Raw genomic sequence first — 7,837 nt, forward strand, 5'->3', positions numbered from 1 at the left:
AAGCCAGAACACCTAAATTAATTAAATAATGTAATGTGCTGTAATCAAAATTAATAATCAAATGTGAAAATTCAAGTAAAGCATTGCTCTTTATATTAATATCCAATAATGATGCAGTACTAGAGGAAAAACAACCTAAGTATTTTTGCATTAGAAAGGAAAAAAAGTCCTTACGCTACTTGGACTTAGAAAAAAAATCTAAGAAAAAAAAAACATGATTGTCAGCAGTCAGTCTAACTCTTCTAATGTACCTTGTCGACCACGATTAATAGTGCTTCCAGACCTGATCTTAGACATAACATCTGACTGCCTAAGTGCCTTATTTAATAGGCACAGCATACTAAGAACTTCTCTTAAGAAATATCCCTACAGGATGCCATTCCCAGACAATTCACTATCTAAATAAAGCAACAGACACTGAGGTCAGAGCACACAAAATAAAACAGGTAAAAAGAAAGAAAGAAAAAAATTCCAAGTTGTCAAGCTAAGAGAAAATAAAAAGGATAAACTGGTGGCTAGTATGAAATCCATTTTTTTTAATTTGCATTAACGTGCATATTGCTGCTACACCAAAACAACTTTTTACAAATTTGTTTTTTTTATGCACCAATAATTTATCCCTCACTCTCTCCTAATACTAAAATTATTTTAGTTGTAAATATTAAACTCAAGTTTTCTTTCAGAATTAAAACCCCACAGAATTTTCAAGGTGGAGAAATTGAGACTATAAAACCAAGACGAAGTTAAGGCATTAAAAAAGAAAAACAACACAAAAAATGTTTGTTATAATTCTACAGCTTAGTTCCAGTAGCGTTGTTTTCTGGTTTTGGTGGGGTTTTTTTGTTTTTGTTTTTTCAGTGTGTGCTTTCCTTTAGGACGTGGTGGTTTTGGTGATTTTTGCTTGTTTGTCTTCATTGAGATTTGTGGGTTTTTTTTGTTAGAAAAACATTAAATAACAATAATAGTCAAGTGTAATAATGGTCATATAAAGTGTACTGTGAGAAATAAAAAAATCAAACTGTGAAACCAAAAAATTAATGGCTTTTTGTGGTGGGCTTACTAATAAACTTAGCTTGGAAGGCCAAAATGTGCAAGAGTCCTCTCAGTCTTTCAACATCGGTTTCTTTCAGTGTTTCATTACGTTTTTCCACTATTCAGGATAAAAGCCAGAAGCTCTGCTTTGCTGAAGGATAACTGTGTATTTCAGTAAGAACTGAAATGAGTAAGAACAAAACACTTTACATAAGCAGAACTATATGTAGGCTATGTTTAACCACACTTACCCCATATAATTATTCTTTTATTCACATGGACCTATTCTCCCCCTTCTTTTCTTCTTTCCACTCTCCCCCTTTTTTACTGCTGTTTTCTTTTTCCTACTAAAAGCTTGAACTTGTTCCCCTTCAATGATGTTACCATTACATATTTTGTGTTCTCTTCTGATGATTAAAAATACGGGTTCAAGGAATTTCAGTTTATTAAAACAAAAACAAAACAAAAAAACAAAAAAACAACACAAAAAACACTGTAGTTACTTAGTAAAGCAGTTTTTCATTAAAGATCTTTTAGTTTGTGTTTTTTCTTATTGATGAAATTAGCTGGGCTTTGCCAAGTTTAATTTACATAGTCTATGCAATTAGTTCAAATAAAACACTGTGTATTTTGTGGACTATGCACTGAGGACAAAAAAAGAAATGCCTCACAGTGTAAGGATATTAAAAAAAAGGAAAAAGCCACTTACCTTCCAGCCTCATGAATTTCTAAAATGATACTAGACAATAGAACATATGGAGGGACGCTTACAATCTTTAGCAGAGGCTGAATCATATTCATGTAGATGCTCTGAATAGCCCCTGTATGCATACTGACATCATCAGTAAAGACTTGGAGGCAGAGGATACTATGGTAACCATGCAATGTACTGTGTGAGAGAAGCCTTTAATTGCTTTAACAACTTCCTGAGGCTCTTGCTACCAGACTTCGATTTGCTAAGCAGGAAATGAAGGCTGTCACAGATGCAGCGAGTGTGATACCATGTAGGAAAAAGCTCAGTGAATCCTGAATCTATTAATTGTGATGTGACTTTTTAAGTGACAAATGTCACAGCCTGAATCCATTACTGACACTTTCTGACATCTGCAAGCTCTGCCAGAAGTCACAGGTCAAGAAATAATACTGTCAGGTAGCAATTTTATAAGCATTTGTATTTTGCTTTCTCTACTTGCACACGTTGATATCATTGCATTGAAATGTTTGTTTCACAAAGTAATGGCACAGCTTTAAGTATCAGATGCCCTTCCCTAACTGAGGGTCGACAGATCGATCAGAACAAAACCTAGAATCCTAATATTAAAGCTCAGGTACAATATAAACTGGCATGCTCTAAAATGAGAAGGCTATCACATGTTCGTTTTAGTGTCAATTTCAGTGACTATGTCAGTGCATCACTTAGGAAGGAAAAGCTCATGTAAATATTAACAGTTGTGAGATGATATAGCCAAGAGAGCTAAGCATGAAGTTTTGACTAAACTTTCAAGAAAACTGCAGTACTTTCTCTTCATTTTTGCACGCAAATTTTAGAAACCAAAAAGTAACTACACGAATAACAACTCGATCAGAATTACGTAAAACCAAAATGTAAGCCTTAGATGGGGGAAAACTCCTCCCACTCACGTTGGTTTCAGGTTTAAATTCCAACCAGTTTGAGTTTTGGTTTTTGTTTCTTAAGGGCATAGGGAACAGTGGCAGATTGGGTAGGGAGGTAGTGTGGTATGAAGTAATCACAGTTTGTACATTTGACTTCTCTATTATAGTATTTCTGTGGAATCAGGCTTCCCTAGACACAAACAGAAAAATTACAGATCCATGAAGACACTCCAGTTTTCATTTCTATACAAACTCTCTCCTAGTCATCTCCCAGGCTAAGCCTCTCCTTGAGTACTTTGATCAATAAAGAATTTTAAACTGAATGTGGTAGTTACCCAGAAAAGACAGAATCAGTCATTTTTGTCTATCATTGAAAACAGTGAGTTAGACTCTTTAAATTCATTTCTTTTTTCTTTTTTCCTTAAAAATGCAACAATTGAGAAATCTTTAATAGCTTCTGTTTCAACCTATTCCTTACCTCCCCTTTCCCACAAGCATTAGATATTTTAAAAAAGGGTAATTTCCAATGTATAAATGCATAAATGAAATTCTGCAGCACTAATGCTACTGCACTTTCATTAGGTTTTGTTGTTGTTGTTGTTGTGTGTTTTTTTTTTTTTTAATCTAAAGCCTAGAGTTCATAAGATAACTCATTATACATGTTCTTTAATACCACAGCTGAGAGGGCTGGTTCATACTCCTTACCTGGGAAGACAACAGAGCATACCATGCTGAAGCGTATGGCTAGCAATCTGGTACACACACAAGCCATTATTATCCAGTATTGAGCACAAGGCGCTGATTAAAATGTGCAGGGTTCTGCCAGACTGCAGTCTGCCTAAGCAGAAATATTTACTTCTTTTCACAGAAATCAGAATTGCCTTCTATTCAAGAGGCTGCTGTCAGCTTTGCACCAATATGTAGAGATCATGCTTTATCAGTTAGGATTCTCCTTGATTTGGGATGTGGGAAGAGCTGCTGTAAATGGGTTATTTATGTATGTCACAGTTTCAATTCTAACATTAATCAAACCCTTGAGAGGAAGCGTCGCTTTCCACAGGAAGGTTGAAAACTATAATCATGACGTGGTAGATTAAGAAGAATTCTAGCCCTTATATTTCAAAAATTTATAGTTAGCTGTCATTCAACACAGCGTTTTTATTTTCATCTTTTTTAAGCGGTGCCCTTTTTTCAAACAGAACACAGAGACTACTTACAATACACAAAGACTACTTATCATACCAAGCTTTCTGCACGCATGCCTAGTTTTTAAACCACTAAACTAAGCTGTGAAGAAATGTATTGCTCTCCATCATAGTTCCTGTTGCTTTATGCATGTAATGCTATGTACACATCAGGAAAAAAGAAAATGTACAAAACAGAAATAAGCAAGAGTTGAAGAATTTTCAAAGTAAATTCACTCTAACTGCAACCATGAAGAGAGACACAATTAGTTATTTTTTAATTCTCTGCTGGGATGGGATTAGGACCCCAGAGGACATGAACAGCAATCATCTTTGCAGATGAGCAGATGCAGAGACAAACAGCGGCTCAAAACAGAAGCAGAAACCCACACAGCCTCTCTCTGCCCCTTCAGAGACTGACGTAACAAGCTACTTAGTGCTTGTCAATGTGCCCAAATGCCAAAAGGGCCACAGCAACTGATAAGTGAAACTTCTTCTAAAGCCAGGGTGTGAAAGGTACATGCCATTTTTAACTCATACTCAAGCGAATAAAATGAGAAGGAAAAAAAAAAAGCAGACCAGGCTGCACCCAAACATAAAAGCTTGCTGTAGAACTGAAGCGTTAATCTCTTGATAGCAAACTTGAAAATGTAGTTACAAAGGATGAAAATGGAAACCTCCATAATCTTCAACTGCCAAGTTACACATAGGCTTTAAAGCAACATTCATCTACAATGCTTTTACCACAGACTTCTTTCAGTTTTGAGAAGAGGAAGAACAGTATCTGCAATGACTAACAAATGAAACCCATACCCCCAGAGGACTTAGAAGTAAATAATTCCAATAAAACCACCACCTGCATGTCTTGATTTACTAAGAAAGGCACTGCCTTTGTTTCTTCAGTTAAAGTCTCCCGTATTTTGCTGGGCAAATTCTAAAATTTCTCAAGTTCTCAAGCTAATCCACTTCACTGATTTATAAACAGAATAATAATAGACAGCAGATAGTTCTTGGGAGAAAAGGAACATCTTATATTTATTTATAAAACCCATAATGGTTTCTCTCTGGTGACAGCAACAGGGCCTGAGGGAACAGCACGGAGCTGTGTCAGGGGAGGGGGTCAGGGAAAGGGTCTGCACCAGAGGGTGGTGGGCATGGAATGGGCTGCACAGGGTAGTGGGCACGGCCCTAAGCTGCTGGCGTTCAGGGAGCATTTGCCTCAGACATGGGGTTTGGACTTTGGGTGGTGCTGCGTGAAGCCAGGGTTGGACTTGGCAATACCTGTGGGCCCTTTACAACTCAGGATATTCCAAGATTTTATGATTCCTTGAAGAGTAGTCTCCAAGGCTTAGGAACTTGATACTGTCAGCCACAAAGATTTGTCTATACAACATTCTAAAGTCCCCACAAAATCCCTACCAATTTAGGTGAAAGTACAAGTGACAACAAGGAAAGGAAAAAAAAAAAAAAAAGGAAAAAAGGAATAAAGGACAAAATTCCAACAGATTATTTCGCATACTTTTTAGAGTTTGATTTAAGCTAAATGTGAGTTCTAAGAAGAAAAGAATAAGCAATCATGGTATTTCCAGCTATGACTAGACAGGCACAAGGTCAGGGCACTGGCATATGCTAGAATGAGATTGTAAATTATAATGAGACAACAGCATACAAATTTCTTCTTTAGATTAAAAAGTCAAGTATTGGAAAATTAAGATCAATGCCTACAATAGCAATCTAAATTTCATTTTTGCAGATACATGCAATCATTTCTTCACATTCCTTAGCTTCATAATTATCCAAAATCTAATTTCAACAGCAATAGAAAAAATACAGGAAAAAAAAAAGAAAACAGAATAGTTTGCATTCTTCAGCAATCATGACACCATATTCTTAAGTTCTGTTCTTTTTAAAAGGTTAACTAACACATGCAGCCACTTCAAGCCAATCAAAACGATTCAAATATTTCATCTGGTTCTATTATGAAACCTGTGCAAATCTGGTTCTTATTTGACCCCCATCTCACTTACCAGAAGTCCCCTCCAAGGACTGGATAGTCCTAGAAGGCTTCCACAGAAGCAGCTTAGTAGCAGAATGTTGTTATAGTTTTCTCTTTATAGAGGGCATCTGGATGTTGTTTCATCCTCCTCCACATAACTAGCATCCCTCCACAACATACATCTTTTGCTGATAACGCAATGGTGGGGAAAAGGACCAACCATAGCTTCTGGAATGATCTTCACCACCACGGCCTATCTCTTCAAGGCAGTCACTACCAGATAAACAATAGTCAAAAATAAGAGCCAGGCTCGCAGTATGCCATGGAGAGAAAGAAAAAAAAGAAAGGGAAAGAGAGAAAAAAGGAAGCAAAACTGTTCTCAAAGCACCTGAAGCATGTTTTATTTTTCTCCTTCTGTGAACCCCCCTTAATTAGGGTTCTGAACAGACTGTCTCCTGCCTGGGCAAGTTTGCTTTACACAATAGCCAGGATTTAGCAAAAGTGGAAGAATCAGAAAGAGACAGGACTACACATTTCTAAAATAGTTATGGCGCAACCTATTTGCAAACAGCATATATCTAGGCAACTGTACGGATATATCCATATTTGAAAAACTGTAATAAGAAATATGCTCAGTAAATCCTTTCTACAGCTCAAGCTTAGCTTTGAAGATTAACATTTAAATTTAAACACTGTATTGTAATACCCACACCCAATTAATACTTGTAAACATCGATCTTTGAAACATACAAGCAGTACTCCTGCGTAAAACAAAAATTCCTTTGAAGAAATGTTTTCACATCTCTGATACATCAACACACGCATGTAACTACTTATATTTCTAAGCATGGAGCAGTTCACTACACCTTGAAAGTGAATAATGAGGCACTTGCCATCACTAGTTCCACTGCTCTTCTTATCTGAAATGCAGAAATCTAAGAATGTCAAAACAAATCACAATTTTCCATCATCTAAGATTACCCTGTTGTTGCTCTGTCCAACTGCGCCTCACAGATATAGAAAAAGAAAGGCATATTAACCTCCTTCCACTCCCTTTGTGTCATGTGTGCACATTTAATTATAAGATAGCTTCTGCAGTCCCGCCTATGGGAATGACAGCAAAGCTTTTCATCCACACTGGCAAAAAATTCCTGCTTATCCCTAAACTAATGTTATCCTTCTGCCTCTAAATGCTATTTCTTCACTGCTTTGCTAGCATGAGAGCTGATTAAAGCTGAAAACCAGCTATATACTAAAAGAACCGAATATTTATTCCTTAATGCACTCCACCATTGTCCAAAAATTTTAACACTTTTACTTCAAGAGACATAATAGGTTTATGTCATTTCCAAATCTCATAAAGGTCTCATACTTTGCGCATATTTTGTTTTCTTCAATCAGATTTTTCTCTACAAGAACGACCCTGCCTTTTTCACTGCATTTTTAAGATGCCTCAAAATTTTATTACAGAAAATTGAGTAAGGATATCACCTACTTGCATTGCAAGAGTTACTTTTTTTTTTTGCCATGGATATTCCCAGCCTCAAATGCTAAGACTGTTGGACAAATATGAGATATTATTCTGAAGTAAGTGGGTTAAATTTTCCAGATAAGCAAATCCCAGTTGAAAGCACAAGAAAATTTAAAAATTGTAATTGCAATTATTTTCCTGTAACCAAGAAAAGTCTGAGAAACAGACAAGCCCATCAGAGATTGGAATTCTTTTGTTTTCACGTTCAAGTGATTTACTGTGTCACAGTACTTTGGAACTTGTAAATCTCAGTACTGGATACTTCACAGTAGGAGCACACAGCATCTGTGATGTCCACTTTTTCCTGTCCAGCTTTTAGACAGAAATATAAAAGGTAAATCTTGATCAAGGAAACGTTAATATTTACTCAGGACAGGGGAATGCCTTATGGAACATTTGGCAAGCAAGGTTAGCCAGGCGGCACTCCCTAAATTAGCTCAGTGGAGACTTGACAGTGAAATCATCACCTTACATTGCCAT

General features: G+C 36.5%; 1 long non-coding RNA gene across 1 annotated transcript in view; it reads right to left on the bottom strand.

Moving 5' to 3' along the window:
* LOC116217544 overlaps positions 1 to 4,832 on the bottom strand; it is a 9,384-nt gene extending 4,552 nt beyond the window's left edge. The window contains exon 1 of the long non-coding RNA XR_004162212.1: positions 1,742 to 4,832. This is a non-coding gene — a long non-coding RNA (uncharacterized LOC116217544). The remainder of the gene's footprint in view (positions 1 to 1,741) is intronic.
* Between the last annotated feature and the right edge of the window lie 3,005 nt (positions 4,833 to 7,837).

This window comes from Meleagris gallopavo, chromosome Z (genome assembly GCF_000146605.3).
Source record: "Meleagris gallopavo isolate NT-WF06-2002-E0010 breed Aviagen turkey brand Nicholas breeding stock chromosome Z, Turkey_5.1, whole genome shotgun sequence".
Classification (NCBI taxonomy): domain Eukaryota; kingdom Metazoa; phylum Chordata; class Aves; order Galliformes; family Phasianidae; genus Meleagris; species Meleagris gallopavo.